This window comes from Hyperolius riggenbachi, chromosome 5 (genome assembly GCF_040937935.1).
Source record: "Hyperolius riggenbachi isolate aHypRig1 chromosome 5, aHypRig1.pri, whole genome shotgun sequence".
NCBI lineage: Eukaryota > Metazoa > Chordata > Amphibia > Anura > Hyperoliidae > Hyperolius > Hyperolius riggenbachi.
The window spans coordinates 251,290,959-251,308,565 of NC_090650.1; the positions used below are offsets into that span (position 1 = coordinate 251,290,959).

At 40.2% G+C, this 17,607-nt stretch overlaps 1 protein-coding gene and 2 long non-coding RNA genes across 3 annotated transcripts in view; 1 reads left to right on the forward strand and 2 right to left on the reverse strand.

Annotated features, from left to right (window-relative positions):
- LOC137518652 (uncharacterized) overlaps window positions 1-7,979 on the reverse strand; it is a 59,018-nt gene extending 51,039 nt beyond the window's left edge. The window contains exon 1 of the long non-coding RNA XR_011020866.1: window positions 7,854-7,979. This is a non-coding gene — a long non-coding RNA (uncharacterized lncRNA). The remainder of the gene's footprint in view (window positions 1-7,853) is intronic.
- BCL2 (BCL2 apoptosis regulator) overlaps window positions 1-17,607 on the reverse strand; it is a 222,840-nt gene that overhangs the window by 188,709 nt on the left and 16,524 nt on the right. The gene's annotated exons all lie outside the window — the stretch shown is intronic.
- Window positions 1-17,607, forward strand: part of LOC137518653 (uncharacterized) — a 39,214-nt gene that overhangs the window by 10,230 nt on the left and 11,377 nt on the right. The gene's annotated exons all lie outside the window — the stretch shown is intronic.

Consider the following 17,607-nt stretch of genomic DNA (forward strand, 5'->3'; position numbering starts at 1 on the left):
GTACAGTACTGCGTAATATGTCGGCGCTATATAAATAAATAAAATAATAAATGATACATACACAAACATATGACTATGGTAGGAATTGGATTGTGAGCTCCTCTGAGGGACATTTAATGTACAAGAATATATACTCTTTACAGCTCTGTGGAAGATGTCAGCATTATATAAAAATACTAAATTATAATAATAATAATGAGATCGCCAGATTTATGAAATGGAGATCCCATCGAGTTTTAGGTGTGTGGAGCTGACCAAAGTGTATTCTACAACAGGAACACAACAAGAAAGGAAAATTACAAAGGTGAGCATTACGGTTTTAAGCAACCGAACAAAACTGCACCAAAATTTGTGCACCACACTAAACACTCCTTCCCTGTTCAATGTCCGCTCTTAGAGGCCGAGTACTGTAATTGGCAATTTACAATTTTCAGGGAAATATCTGTAGAATAGTATCAATGCTGGAATGCAAACATTAAATTTACTGAAAATCAAGCCCAGTGTTGCTTTTATGGCTGTAATGATTATGTTTATATAATTTAACTCCATAATCTCAACCGATAAGTTATTAAACTATAAGACAAAAAAAAAAAAAAAACATTTCTTCCTCTACAGATTTACTAAACTGTTCAACTCAGCCATTTTTCGTCAAGCTATTTAATGTTATTAATATATTCCCCTTCATGGTGATTAGTCAAGCTTTCTGTAAAGGATGGGTCTTTGGACAGCAGGTCCACAGGTCCTTTCAACAGTGCTATTCTGTTTGTAATAACTATGAATGAAAAGGAAAAGTCAGTTTTGAACAGCAGGCTTAGTTAGCATCTCTCATTGGCTAGATGCAGTGATACAACCAAATCACAGCCCAGTTGCATGTCCTGGTTATTGAAAGGCACACAGGTGATACCAACAGGCCTTGGAAAATAAGCCTAGCAGTGGAGGTTGCCCAGCAGTGAAGGTGCCAGTGACCCTGATGCGACATTGGGCCCAGTCTGGCCGCACAATCTGGTGAGTCCTTTCACATTGGGGGAGGAACACTGTCGTCCTGGTACATGCCTTAAACATTAAGATGAAATGCAGAGTTATGAAGTTTACCTACAGTAGAGACTGAATTTGAGCACTTACCCATTACATTGTATACAATCAGAAGTTTAGAAAAGCAGCTTCGAAGGTAAGAATACGTTCTGTGTCAGCCCGTTTTTGAGGGGTCTAGGGACAATATGATTAAAGCCCCGTCTTGCATTGAAGTGGCTTAGTGACATACCATATTTTCAAAAGGCACTCATTTTGGTTTACAGCTGCATGACTTTGCTTTACTGGCAAAAAAAACTACAAGACTACTCAATATGTGCAATGAACTATCAGATATGGGCTTCAATTCACTAAGGGCAGTTTGGTAAAATAACTTTGGTCAGTAAAATCCCACATTCAGTACTTTACACTTTTTTGTTCCAAATTCACTAAGATTTCTTGCATACGGTAATTTACCGAACAACATGCTTTAATCCATTAAGCCCTGTTCGGTAAGTCTCACCAACTCTGGAGCAGGCAGGAAGCTGTGAGTCTGGGTTTTCTGTTCTGTGCGTCCCTTTAGATGTGCTGCAGCCACCAGTGGGAGCTCTTCTGTACAAGAGTATACAGATATTCCCATCTAAAGGGATGCAGAAAAGCCTTTTAATAAGTCTCCATCTCTGCTCTGCCGGCCTGAAGTCCTGCCTTCCAGGTTATCGGACCAAATCAGGGTGAGAAGTAGAGCTGTGTGACTCTCCCTATTGGCTGTCTGCTAAATCTGTCAATATGTTACCGCATGTAGAGTGTGAGTTATTAGCTGGTGAGAGCTTGAGATAAATATTGAACACTTCAGCTTGAATTACGGAATGCGTTAATCTTTGTGATTTGCAATTTCTCGACCTATTTACTGCACAAGTCAGTAATTTTGTGGTAATAAGTTTAGTGACTTGGCATTTGGCAAGGTGATAGGTAAAATCAGCAGTTTTCTGCAATACCAAATATGGTAATGCTTAGTGAATTGAGGCCATGGCCCACCATGGGATTTGATTATAAAAAGATCTTTTGGAAAGAAAAAAGAAAAAAAAGAAAAGAAAAGGACTGCATTGGAAGCTCATACTTCATACAACATAATAGAGTGCATAGTACTATGAACTCACTGAAGAGAGACAGTTCTCATTTCTACATATAATTAACGTTATCATGAAAAATTTGAATCTACCATTATTATGAAAAATTGGAATCTACCCCAAACTAAATGTCACTTCTATAAAGTTTTAGTTTTCTTTTTGCCTCTGGGATTCCTGGACTGACTCTCAGCCGTTTTCCAGCACAAGCCTGGATAGGACTCTTATAATTACATTGTTAAATTCCTTTCTAAAGATTTTGATAATTCCTAAACCTGTATAGATCAACTCTTGCAACTAGTAGCTAATCTGTATTATGTTTATATTCAGAAGGTTTTTGAAGCTTTATTCTATGTGTGATACAGTATATATTAAATGTTTGAAGAAACAAAGGGGTTGATTCATGAAAAGCCGGTAATAATGCGTTGCACACACAGCACATGGCAATATTACCTTCACTTCTCCCTGCAAGTACTGCGAATTATGCAATAAACTTAACGCGCTATACTTACATAGCGCTAATGTTGCTATAGTAACGCACATTACTAATAAATGTTACTATTAGTAATGTGTGTTACCGTAGCAACGGTCACACTACTTGCGGTACTTGTAGGCGGAACTGAAGGTACTATTGTTGTGCACTATGTGTGCACCATATTATTACCAGCTTTTGATGAATCGACCACAAAGACCCTTATCCAATTCACTGGTTCCCCTAAGTTTTCTACTAGATCATCCTTTTTATCTTCTGTTTAACCACTTCAGCCCTCAGTCGTGTTTCACTTTATGCATCCGAGCAATTTTCACCTCCCATTCATTCGCCTATAACTTTATTACTACTTATCACAATGAGCTGATCTATATCTTGTTTTTTCCACCACCAATTAGGCTTTCTTTGGGTTGTACAATTTGCTAAGAGCTACTTTACTGTAAATGCATTTTAACATAAGAAAAAAAATTGAAAAAATTCATTATTATAGTTTTAAAATAATACATACCTCCATAATTAAAACCCACGTATTGTATTTGCCTAATAGTCCTGAGTATTACTCTGTTTAAATTATGTCCCCATCACAATGTATGGCGACAATATTTTATTTGGAAATAAAAGTGCATTTTTTCCATTTTGCATCCATCACTATTTACAAGCTTATAATATAAAAAAAAAAAAAAAAAAAGTTTAGACCCGTAGGTAAATATTTACTTTTTTATGTAATGTTTTGTGTTTTTTTTATTAAACATTTTATATGGGTATTTTTGAGAGGATGGGATGTAAATAGTAATTTGTAAATATGTGTTTAGTTTTTTTTAACATGTAGTTGTAGTTTTACTATTTGGCCACAAGAGTTTGTTTACATTTCGTCACTCTAAGCGAAACATGTACGCTTAGAGGGGTGTAGGGGGACGGAAGAGGCAGAAAGAGCGAAGCTTCCGAGAGAAGCCATTGCTTTTTCTGCCGGGGGAAAGGGATCAATGATCGAGCACCATGTCCCGATTCATTGAACCCCGGGCTAATGAAACGTGGCCTGGGAGCGCGCACATGCGGCCTTTTGGACGTTTGCTATACGTTCAAAAGGCTTAAATGGTTAAATAACTTTTCAGCACTCTGCAACTGAAAAAGTATCAAAAAGTAGGTGAAAAAAAAAAAACCTGTCAAGATTATTCCAAGCGTTTTAGTGCTTGCTAGTGCCTTAAAAGGCATTTTATGGATAACTAAAAAAAAATTGTGAATATATCAACTAGTAGAAAATTTAGGAGATAAAGTAAATTAATGTTAGATATATGGATGATCAAGGAGATGCAAATATTTCTGAGATCATGCAGGATTGCGTAAATTTTGTATTCAAATTAATGCAGCTTGAAAAGTGACCAAAGTGACCAACCAAGTTCCACCAAAGTTTAAATGGATTGGTTGATTTTCAAACTGCATAAATTTGCTTAAACATTTTCATAATCTAGCACAGGGGTCTCAAACTCAATTTACCTGGGGGCCGCAGGAGGCAAAGTCAGGATGAGGCTGGGCCGCATAAGGAATTTCACAATCGTGGCGCATCGCCGCCTCTGCCTGCCCCTCTCCCTCTTCCTTCACAGAGAGGGGCGGGGAGAGGCGGCGATCTGTGCGGTGATTGACGTCAGGAGGGGCAGAGCTGAAGCTGAAAGCTCTGCCCCTTCCAGGAAATGCCGGCGGATTGCCCCCGGGGTGATTTGGGGGCTCTGCAGCCCTCGTTTAGCGGCGGGGATGCGGCAGATTACTTGGGAGCACTGAAGCGAACTATAAGGAAGCTTTTGCTGGCGAGGGCCACAAAATATTGTATCGAGGGCCGCAACTGGCCGCAAGTTTGAGACCCCTGATCTAGCATGAACTTAGAAATATTTACATCTTATTGTTCATCCCTAGTTAGATGTACAGTACTTCTTTACAGGCCCGGATTTTCATCACAGGAGCCTATAGGCACAGATGTCCTGTCACCCTAGACTGCACTCCATGAACTTACTAACACCCGCCAAACAACACTAAGTGTGCTGGCTGGTCCAGCTGTCACTTCTCCCTTAGTTCTCTTGCCAGTCAAAGGTAGCTACAGGTACGCCTTAGTATTAGGTAGCCAGAGACATCCTTGGTATTAAGTAGCATGCAGTACCCCAGGTATTAGGTAGCTAGAAGTGCCTCCAACTGAAGAGAGATCTGGTCATTGAAATGCAGAGACCTGGGTGAGTAACCTCTCATTTACTCTCTGCTTGGGACTTTAGATTGGGGACAGTGGCGTAGCAATAGGGGTTGCAGAGGTAAAGACCGCATCTGAGCCCTTGGATCAGAGGGGCCCCCCTCAAGCACAATATTAGCTCTCTACTGGCCCTGTGCTGTTAATAATCACTTATATAGATGCTTTAAATAGAAGTAATCATTAACAAACGGTTTCCCATTCCCCACTTGCACATCTGACACTGTGGAAATCCTTGGCAGGTTTTGGTGTGCCGTATCAATTGTTATGTATAGAGTGCTTGGGGGGCCCCATGTAAAACTTGCACCAAGGCCCATAGCTTCTTAGCTACGCCACTGATTGGGAAGGAGGTAGGAAGGCACTTTTGGAGGTGAATGAGCCGCCTTCAGGCACCTGTAGGCTGGTAGACAGTGCCTTATGGTAAATCCGGCACTGCTTCTTTATTAAAAATCTGTTTGAAAAAGTTTTCTGAAGACGGATGTGTGTCCCCCCCTCCATATTGATAAGAGTGCCATATTTTCACACAGACAGATTCCATTATGTTAGACCTTATGTGTGTCCAAAACAAAGGCAACCACCTTTCTTACATAGCTACAAGCTAGAATAGAAATGTGAAGAAGGCTTGTTTGGTAATTTTGGTCTTGCAAAATCACATTTCTATAAACAATCACAGTTTATACAAAAGATAGGAAGTCATGTTTTTGTAGATTTAAACCTGGAGTCTTTTTTTTGCCAAACGTTTTTGCAATTATCTTCACATCTTAAAGTTAACTGACATTTAGCAGTTGCCAGAAACAAGCTTTTCAGCGCAACATAGAAAACACAGACAAGACGGTCATCCGTAAATTAGAAAACAGTAATCAGATACTCGGTCACAGTCCTGGCTTCCAAGCTTTTTTGTTTAATTATTTTTTTAGTGTCTTGCTGCAGAGGCTGCAATATTATGTTGATTTATGAAAACTGGGTTCTTGCACAGAGAAAAATGCACAACTTCCTTCAAAGTAGGTCACTTCCTGTAGCCTAGATGATCTGACTGGCCAAGGTATCTCGAAAGCAGTATCCTTTAAAAACACAGTGACTAGGGGAATTTCCCCTATTCTGCAAAGTAACAGTGTGCACTGTTGCGGTGGCTATCTAGTAACAATGTTTAAAGGTAACCTGAGGTAAGAGGTATATGAAGGGTGCCAAATTTACCTCCTCTTAAACAATACCAGTTGTCTGGCTGTCCTGCTCACCTTCCTGACATCACTAGTGTCTGAATCACACACCTGAAACTAGCATGCAGCTTATCCAGTCAGAGCACCTGATCTGCATGTTTTGTTTAGAGCCTATAGCTAAAGGTATTAGAGACTGAGAAACAGGCCAACAGTCTGGCAATTTGGATTTTATAAAAGGAAATTAATCTGTCAGTTTCTTTTATAATGATCAACAATTCTACAGATGCCCACAAAAAAACAAAAAAAACAACCAGTACCCATGTATTATCTGTGCAACAGGAGTAACTAATGTTGCAGTTGTTTTGGGACCGATGGTTGAGTTCCCGAATCTAAAATAAAAAAAAAATAAAAAAAAGAAGATCTATGCTATGTTACCGCCACCTGATGTAGCTATGAAAAAGATAAAGTCAAATTGCATTTTTGTTTTCTCAAATAAAATGTAAATGTAAATAAGACCAATTTACTTGCTATGATAATGCCACACAAACTATTTCTACAATTTTGTGTTCTTCAATAAGTCTTAAATTATCAAAAATTACAATCTCCAAAGTAATGAGAACTGGAAGTATTTATTTCCAGCATCTGATCTCTGAACTGAAGTTGACAGTTCTGCTGATGAACCAAATGTCATATCTAGATATGTGACTTATCTAAATAAAGTCCATGTAATTTATTTTTCTGAATACCGATTTAAAAAATAAAAATGATATAAGAAGGGTGTTTTTCCGAGCATCTGATATTCTAAAATAACTGAAAAGCCATGTTTGTGTTTGAAAATAAAAATACAAAAAGACTTTTTTTCTGATTACAACAGCACAGAGATTTACATGTTCATTGCATTGCTCATTTCCTATAAGTGCATCTTTCCCTAATCGCAATTTCCAGCCTGTGTGATTGTTAGTGCAATCAAACACTGTTCCTGACGGTTTATGGCACAATTGCGGAGTGGAAAATGAAGGTTATTCGATCACATTGCAGTGCAATTTTGCATGCGATCATGCCTCCTAGTGGAAAAGGAGCCAGGATTTGGTGTATTTTATAAACTTTCTCCATCTCTTCCCCTCCTCCCTCCCCTATGTTGTACGACATAAGAAGCAAAGATCATAACAATCCTTGTGTCCCCTGCATGGCACCATGTCTCAGGAGAACTCTTGGAAACCTGGAAAGAGGCATGGCCAAGAACTTCCTCTTACCCACCCATGAGAGGAGAAGTGCAGATGGCACCATAGGAAGAATGTGAGGAAGGGAGGGTCAGATGCTTTTGTTTGTGCAAAAGGGTACCTGGCAATCCATCTGCAGAAGCAGCACCTGGAAGTCTGCGTGGTGACTAAACAATAAAACATTATAAAAGTAACCCCAACTCCCCACCCCAGACCACATTACAAGCCTGGGAAAAGCAGTGTTTCTACTACCTGGATGTGCAGGCACATCACCTTCTAGTGTTATTCATCAGTCTCAACACAGCAGTGTGACGGAGGGAGGCAGTGAAAAAGGCATTACCTAATTCGTCTAACTATTTTTTAAACAGAAGTCAGCAACAACCAATGGTAAGATTAGTGTACAATGGCGTCACAACAAGTCTGTACCAAGTGTCCTTTTTACTACACAGTTCAGGGTTGGCTTGATTACATTTCTCTGTGTCAGTACAGTCGTAAACATTAAATCTTGTCTATGTCACAGCTTTAAATCAAGCAATTTTACGGTCAGTAAACAAAGCATACCAGAAATATCATTCAACCTTCCTGAAAACCATTACATATTCAAATTTGTACACATGAACTCACTCTTGGATCAGACCATCTGTTCGGTGGATCAAATACACCATCATTTCTAGGAAGCAAAGAATCCCTTGCAGTAAAACCAAAATGTTTTCAAAGACCTCACCACTAAACCAGCTTACCAATACAGGCAGTACAGTTACAGGGGAACCTCAACTGTTACCGACACTATCAACTGCATTTCTGAAAAGACATGAGAGTATTGTATCAATGTAAGAAAAAAAATACAGGCACATTTATTTATTCCTAGTACATAAAAAGCACCAAGATATTCCAGTGCTTTCTATGGTACATTGATCTAGTCACATCAGTCTTTGCCCACACACATTACAATATACTACAGTATATAAATCTGCTTAGAAGATGAATAGCTTCCCTAAATGTTTATGCTGCACATATGAATAAACAAACCTCTGTATGACATTTTAGTCAGTTTCATTATCCAGGAAAACCGCTCCTTAACATTTACTTCCCAAAAATATACTTTTTCCGCTTTCACATATAGCAGAACAATTTACTGCTAAATAATTTTCCTTTCATATGTCCCGAGGAGTTTGAAGATCGCCGTTCTATGTCTTGTACGTGCATGACTATCATGGTTTGGATGTCACAGGATGCTGGCAATTGGCTACAGACCGTCATGCATGCATAGCGTGGTCCAATCTCTCTACATCAATTAAATAGCATTCAAGTACCATGTGCTTGCCACAGGATAAAACAAAAAGTATAAGAGCATGCAAAGCTGAATGTACAAACTCTGCTTATGAACCGTGTACTGGGTGCGGACATCTTTTCCCTGGAGTGAGGCTGGCAGCAGGATGAGCAATGCATCCAAAAGCGATTTGGCAAGGTAAAACAAGAATGGAAGACTATTTCATCTTCCTAAATAATGCAAAACTGCTTATTTCTAGTATGAAAAAAACAAACTACATACAGTGAAATACAGTGGCAGCTGAAAGTTTGTGATACGTATAAAACATTCTATGTTTTGTATGATTACAACCTAAATCATCAGATTTTCAAACCAGTCCTAAAAGTAAACCTAGTTACATCAATAAAATAAAAAATGATTATATTTGGTTCTGATTATGCATATCTTAGGAATTCGTATGATTATCTTATTTATGATGAAATCAGAGTGTGCTGTTTTCAATCATTGGCATGACAATCAGGTGTGACTGAGAGGCCCTGGTGTATTTTTAGAACGTGAATCCAGCAAAGCCTGATCACACATACAACGCATTTGTGAATACGTATCACGACTCAAAAGGAGTCTGGGGACCTCAGAAAAATGGTTGATGTCCATAATGCTAAAAAAGGTTACAAGACCTTTAAAGCATTAGGACACCACCAACCAACAATCAGATCGTGTACAAATAGAGGAAATTCAAAACCATTTACTTTACCCAGAAGTGGCCGACCATCTAAGATAGATAGAAAGATCCAACTGCAAGATGTGCAACAGTCTAATAGATTACAAAGAACCCAGGGTAACGTATAAGCAATTGAAGGTCTGTCTTACTTGGCAAATACTGATATTCATGAATCCACCATCAGCAGAACACTAACCAGCAATGTAAACTCAAAATGGGAAAGAATGCCCTAAAAACACCACACTAAACAATAAATGTAGAAAAGTATTATAAATAACCTTTATTTGAAACCATGAAAATTTAAAAACCATAAAAAAACAACATGGGTCTGGGGTCCACATTATAAATATAGGCACTGTAATTATAGTGGTCAGGAATATATACATATATAAATAATAAACTTTTGGGGTTCGCTCTTGATGCCAACAAAAATGAATATATACGCTGAACCTGGGTTGGGCTATTTGTGCTGGGGGGGGGGGGGGGGGATATGTTGTGAATTGTGTATATTGTATATATTTTTGTTACCACTACACTGTATTCGTTGAACTCTTGATGAAGCCCTTCAAGGTGAAACATGTTGAGTGGGGTATTAGTGTCAGTGTATATATGAGCATGTTTGATTTCCCCCAGTAGTGTAGGGTGTGACTCTTTGCTGGCATATATTTAGTTAGTATTTGGGGCAGCTTGCTTAACCACTAACTTGCTTTAGCCGCTATAATTGGTACCAAACCCCCATTTTTTTTATATGCCTGCACCTGTTGTTCACTGGGGATTGGGGAATAGCGACACCCCATCCCTGCTTCAAACAGCATAGAGATGGTGGAGGATCAACTAAGACCTCCCGGTTTCATTATCCCTATTTATAAGAAGTGACGCAGGTTCACACTTCATTAGGGGCACACCTTGATTCTTTAATACTCTCTTCTGGAACCCAGCGGTCCATTCTTAATAATAAGTTATAACCTTTTAATCTTTTGTGTACTTTTGATCTGATAAGAAATTGCACCGTGTGTAGACGTCCAAATTGTTTGAGATCAATTTTTTCAATAGATTTTGCATTGATAAGAACCCACAATCTATTGCAAAATCTATTGCAATCCGATTGGACCGGTTGCAAATTATCTAATAGATCAGTCTAATAGATCCGATCTGACAGAAAATTGTACCATGTAGATGAGGCTTTAGACTTAATCCGATATATAATTTTGCATATTTGTTTCCTTGTACATCATTTACAGACCGTTTGCAGGTGTTTTTAATTTGTAAGGAACAAAATGCATTTAAAGAGGGACTTTAACAAAAGATTGAACTTCATTCCAATCAGTAGCTTATACCCACTTTCCCAAGAGAAATACATTACCTTTTTTTCGAATAGAGGAATAGATCATCAGGGGGTCTGTATGGCGGATATTGTGTTGAAACCCCACCCAGAGTGTGATGTCATGACCAAGGTTCTGACAGTTGGCTGTCTGTGAACCTCATTGCATTGTGGGAAATTATGGCTTTTTCCAACTGCCAAGCAAGCAGTATCTGTGCTTAGAGCTCTCAGTAAACAAACAGTCTGTACAGATCCCCTAAATATGTCTCCACCAGTGATAAATTTCAGAATGTAAATCAGGGAGAGAAAAGATTTTACAATAGACAAACACTGACTAAATAATCTATAAATGAATACAGTAAACAATAAGCAATTATATTCATTATGCTATTTTCACTACAGTTCCTCTTTAAATTACTTTCTACTTATAAAAGATACATTAGACTCTAAATACAAAATATAGGATGACCATGACCGATATTTGTTATGACAGCACACGGTTTCAGAAATAAATATAGTAAAAGCGTAGTCTAAAAAGCCATTTCATTATTTATGAAGCTTACATAAACATCTCAGTGTTCCACCAACAAGCCGTTCATACCACAAAAATATTTAGCAATCATATTTTGTCTATATTTCTATGGCAATCATAGTGTTTTGACTAACTTTGCCAGTTAATATTGCCACAGCAGAATACTTCCAGACATGGGAATTTTTTTTTTGCACTTTCTAAGGCTTCTTACTTCCTGATCCTGATAATTTTGGCTACACTGCTATCAATTTTTCATGTCAATATCTATGAGAAAGCTCAAAGTGTGCCCACTAGCATGTTAAAATGATGTATGATGCTGATAAACACTCCAGGGGCAATGCTGAACAGCAGCGGCAATAAAACACTGTGAAAAGCATTGTATCCAGGGATACACTAAAGAGAAATGCAGCCCCATCATTCTTTAAATGACAGATTAGTTAATGAAGGTGTTTGACGGTTTGGCCTAAGGGAAAGAAAACAACACTGACCAATGCCACCTGTCACAGCTGAGGGATGCCAAAAGAACATCTAATCTGGGTGATCACATGTTTTTTTTTTTTAACGTCTTAAGGCCTGTGTAATTAGTTGAAGCCTTTGCTTCAAGCCTTTGCCTGATCTTTAATTTACTTGTACTAGCCTGACTTATGTAAGAGTCTGCCCAAACGACTCTCCTTATTTATTAACGGGCATTTATATTGTAAAGAGCCTTGAGAATCAGGATTGTTGTATGCAAGTGAAAACCATAAGTTTAGTCCAGCAAGCCATATTTCAGCTCAACATACAAGCAAGCCATGGCAAAGATGTTTCAAATATACAGATGACGTAAAACTAGTTTGTTTTGATGAACAGGATTCTATTTTCCATTTTTTTTTTTTATCTTAATAAGTGAAAATGTAGACGGTAAAATATCTCATTTAAAAAATCCCACTGTAATAAAATAGTAGCTAAAAGTCACAGCCAATAACGAGCAGTTCCAGCCAACAAAAAACAGCTATCCCACATGTAGGAGATCATTCAAGGCCCTTTCACACTGGGGCAATGCTGTAAATTTACCGCACCCCACCGCAGCCTAATGTAAGTCTATGATGTAGTTCATACTACCCATTATGCGCTACACTGCACCGGAAGTGCCCTAACGCGTGCACATACCTAAGCTCCTGCAGCGACCTGCAGCGGAACGGAAGTCAAGTCTATGGCAATATGCATGTCTTTAAAAAATACGCTTCCGGGCAGGTCATCGATTGGACAACAGGAAGTGAGCGTCACTTCCTGCTTGGCCAGATGCTACATGGGGATTAGTGCACACTAACGCGGTAATCCCCAAAGGCCTGTTTTTTGCGATGTGGGCCAGCAAGTAGTCTGTAACCAGCCTCAAATGAAAAAAGTTGGTATGGCTGAACACTGTGCAGGCTTAAATCTGAGCCATTTTCCAAAACAAGGCTGCCATTATCCTCATTGGGGTTCCCAACAATTGATGGACTTCCTGGTATGGAACTGCACACATATCTCCTCCTGTATTATGCAACAACCTTTGCCTAAATGCAGAGGCCAGGCCAAGGTCACATGTGAGTGAGGTAGATCAGCAAATAGTTATGAAATTGAACTTTTTTCTGACATTTGGGGGACATTTTTAGGAAAATCTAGCAGCACTGGTAGGGGGATAATGTCCAGTAGGACAGGTAATCCAGTATAAGAACTAACGTTAGTGACAAAATGGTAAAATGGCTGTAAGCTAAAGTCAGAAATCCCAGTATAAATCAGATCTTTTCTAGATGCCTGTGAGTGGTGAGCAGGCACCTGTAAATCCCTTTATTCTTTCCAACAAGCACTGGAAACATTGAAGCGGACCTGAAGATGGGAAGAAGATGAATAAAAGTTTCACTTACCTGGGGCTCCTGCCAGCCCCCTACAGCCGCCCTGTGCCTGCAATGTTACCAAACGATCCTCCGTTCCACGCCACAACTGACTTTTGCTTCTGGCAGTTGCCGTTCACTGCACCTCTGCGGCCCTGACCCGTCGCTGGGAGCGTATTGCACAGGCATAGTAGAGATTCTCTCTTATTGCGCCTGTGCAGGATGCTCCTGACCACGGGAGTGCATACGAGGATGTCCGGCCAGGGCTGCGCAGGCGCAGTGGATGTCGTCTTACAAGTCAGCATGAAAGAGAGCCGAGGCAGGGGAACGGAGAATAGTTTGGAAACGACATGAGCACGCGACGGCTGCAGGGGGCTGGCAGAAGCCTCAGGTAATAATCTGCAGGTCCGTTTTAAGTCCTGATGTTTTCATGATGCTAATATCGCGTTACCATAAAGAAGCCAAGTTTAGGCCTGTCTCTGCACTCCTTGCACCGCACTACTGGACAGATAGGTTATTCTCTCCATAGTTACATGTTCACAAGGAGGCACTAAAGGAACTGTCCTACTGGTATAGAAGATCACTGCATGTGGCCTATTTCTTGGGCCAAAGGTGTGCGAGTATGTGTGATTTAGGGGTCTCAACTAGGGCTGCACGATTTTGGGTAAAAATTGAAATTGCGATTTTTCTGTCAAAAATTGTGATTTCGATTTTTTTTTCACGATTTTTTCCAAAACAAGCTTTAGCACTAAATTCACAATGTACCCCTGAGCTTGAACAATAGTGTGTGAACTGTGGTGTCCGGCAGGGGTCCCCAACCTTTTCCGGCCCAGGGACCATTTTCTGACCAAATTTTTTCTCTGGGGACCGGGGGGGTGGGTCTTGGAGGGGGGGGGGGGATGGGTGGCATCCTAGTGTAGTATACAGTACCGTGCACAGCGGGTTTTGGGGGGGAGGGGGGCGTGGGTGTGGCGGAATAGCTAGCATAGTTGCCTCTGTACAGGGAGTTTAGTTGCCCCAGTATGGCTAGTATAGTTACCCCAGTATAGCTAGCATGGTGCCCCAGTATAGCTAGCATAGTGTCCCAGTATAGCTAGTATAGTGCCCAGTATAGCTAGTATATTGCCCAGTATAGCTAGTATAGTGCACCAGTATAGCTAGTATAGTGCACCAGTATAGCTAGTATAGTGCCCCAGTATAGCTAGTATAGTGCCCCAGTATAGCTAGTATAGTGCTCCAATATAGCTAGTACAGTGCCCCAGTATAGCTAGTATAGTGCCCCAGTATAGTTAGTATAGTGCCCCAGTATAGCTAGTATAGTGCCACAGTATAGCTAGTATAGTGCCCCAGTATAGCTAGTATAGTGCCCCAGTATAGCTAGTATAGTGCCCCAGTATAGCTAGTATAGTGCCCCAGTATAGCTAGTATAGTGCCCCAGTATAGCTAGTATAGTGCCCCAGTATAGCCAGTATAGTGCCCCAGTATAGTGCCCCAGTATAGTGCCCCAGTATAGCTAGTATAGTGCCCCAGTATAGCTAGTATAGTGCCCCAGTATAGCTAGTATAGTGCCCCAGTATAGTTAGTATAGTGCCCCAGTATAGCTAGTATAGTGCCACAGTATAGCTAGTATAGTGCCCCAGTATAGCTAGTATAGTGCCCCAGTATAGCTAGTATAGTGCCCCAGTATAGCTAGTATAGTGCCCCAGTATAGCTAGTATAGTGCCCCAGTATAGCTAGTATAGTGCCCCAGTATAGCCAGTATAGTGCCCCAGTATAGTGCCCCAGTATAGCTAGTATAGTGCCCCAGTATAGCTAGTATAGTGCCCCAGTATAGCTAGTATAGTGCCCCAGTATAGTGCCGAGTATAGCTAGTATAGTGCCCAGTATGAATAGCTAGATACGCCGTACGGTACTCGATGGGCGGATCCAGTGGCAGAAGCAGTGCATATATATGATGCTAATGAGCCGGGCAGCAGAGGGAGGAGAGCCCAGTCCGGAGCGGCGCTTCACACACAGCTTCTCTAATCGCTGGATAGCGATGGTATGACGGCAGCGGTAGGCAGAGCTGTACTAGAGCGTACAGCTCCGCCTACCGCCTCAGTCATTCCATTGCTATCCAGCGATTGGAGAAGCTGTGTGTGAAGCGCCGCTCCGGACTGGGCTCTCCTCCCTCTGCTGCCCGGCTCATTAGCATCATATATATGCACTGCTTCTGCCACTGGATCCGCCCATCGAGTACCGTACGGCGTACCTAGCTAGAACTGTGTGCCGCTCTGCACTGGACGCGCCTCTCACGCCCCCGCTCCTTTTAAACCGAAAACCGCCGGATACAGACGATCCCCAGATTGTCTTCACAGGAACCGCGGTTTTGGTTAAAAACCGAGAAATCGTGCAGCCCTAGTCTCAACCATAAGTTAATGGGGGGGGCCTATACCCAATCACACTTCTTTCATATTAAATGCCGCAGACAAATGTAGGGGCACACGCTACCCCCATTAATGTGCTTCTGAGCTTACAGCAATGCAGAACATAAATAACAAAATAATTCATAGCTAGAACACATTCCAATGTATCCAGGATAAACTGGTGCCTACCCTTAGAGTCGCATCCAATGAGTTTTAGGAAAGAAAAAAAAACTCCAGGTACTGCTTCAAGAAGAATCCATACATATAGGAATTCAACAGCACACAAAATATCCTTTTCCTTAAATGTAAAGCTCTCTATTGTTCTCAAGACTTTAGTAGTATCTTTTACCGAGGAAGGGAGTATTGCAACCTGAACTTTTACATTTTCATCAATAAACGGTCCTCCTCTTTCTAGAGAGCCGTCTACTGCAGCTACTATTGGGTGTCCAGGAGGACCTTCTCTGTTCTTATGGATTTTTGGTAGTAAGTATATAGAAACAACATTGTATTATGTACTTATCAATTTAGAAAAATGCTCTTTCCCGTTTATCTATGGAAAACAAAAGTTTGCTTTTTTAAAACAGAACGTATTTGCAATTATTTAGTAAGAGGGCTTTTTGGTCCATTGTAGCCCCTTACACGCTCCTAGGAGTTCTGGTTCACCAAGAGCTTGCTGAGTACTCTAACCCATTTCTCTATGAAACAAAAGGCATTCTTTATTTTGCAATGACATTCTCTCACCATTATTATGACTAGAAATTCATTTTAATCTAGTTTTTATCTATAGGTCTCTGCGGTCTTAAAATGTCTATGAACCTCCTCTAGAAATATTTGCAATCCTCACAGGACAAATTTGCCTCTCTTACCACTCTCCTTTATTATACATCGATCGGTTTCACTTAACTTTTTGAGGGTCAACCTCTCCATTTTTGTATCCTAAAATTATTCTTAAGATCGTCACCTTTTACACAAGGGAGTAGCATTTAGCAATTTTTCAGCCTCCCTGACATGCACCATACCCTTTAGGTGTAAGTGTGGATAAGTGAGAGGAGTGATCATGGATAAGTGATAGCTGAGGGCTCTCTATTTAGCAATTATTGGATTGCTTCCCTTTATGCCTCATCTATGTAGAATTGCTTTTAAGGGGTGGTTTGGTAGAAAATGATGTGGGATGGGAAGCAGAGGGTATTTATTTTTGCAATTTCTAATTTTTTAAATTAATATCTTATTCCTTGTGAGCATGGTTCTATGTTTCTTGTGCAGAATCTGTTTTCAGGACTATCCTGCATTTTACACGCTAATAGGGTAATGTGGTTAAAGGGACTCCGAGCATCTCTCATGGGCATGCCTTTAAGACTCCGACCAGTACTGCAAAGTACTTAAAGATGCATACCGTTCTTTAGCTTGTGCTCTCCTCTTTCATTTGATGCCTGAATTGCCGTTCTACACCAAATAGTTTTCGTTCGATTTCAATTTAAACATCGTGGCTGCCATCTTGGCTATTTTATAACTTCCGGGTCACCCCTATCTTCTCAGTTAGAGAAGTGCATCACTGAATGAAGCAGGAAGAGGAAGTGACACGCGTGGCCATTGCAAGAGGCTCCTCCAGAAAGGTCATAGCACCATTTTGTTGGAAGTCATCTGTCTTAAAGGCATGTCCATGAAAGGTGGTCGGAGTTCCTTTAATATCCTCTTAAAGAGACACTGAAGCGGAAAAAAAATGATGATATGATTTGTATGTGTACCACAGCTAAGAAATAAAACATTAAGATCAGATACATCAGTGTAATTGTTTCCAGTACAGGAAGAGTTGAGAAACTCCAGTTGTTATCTCTATGCAAACAAGCCATTAAGCTCTCCGACTAAGTTAGTCGTGGAGAGGGCTGTTATCTGACTTTTATTATCTCAACTGTTCCTGGACTATTTACTTTTCCTCTGCTAGAGGAGAGGTCATTACTTCACAGACTGCTCTGAAAGACTCATTTTGAATGCTGAGTGTTGTGTAATGTGCACATATTATAGAATGATGCAATGTTAGAAAAAACACTATATACCTGAAAATAAAAGTATGAGAATATTTTCTTTGCTGCTAACCTTCTAGTAATTATTCATAGTACACAACCAATTCACTATATCATATATTTTTTTCGCTTCAGTGTCTCTTTAAAAGAGCCACAATTGAATGGATTATAAATAACCAATAGGGCTATTGCAGGACACTCTGGTTACCAAACATTCAGCACTTGATGGACAATATAGTTTACACATCTACTGTA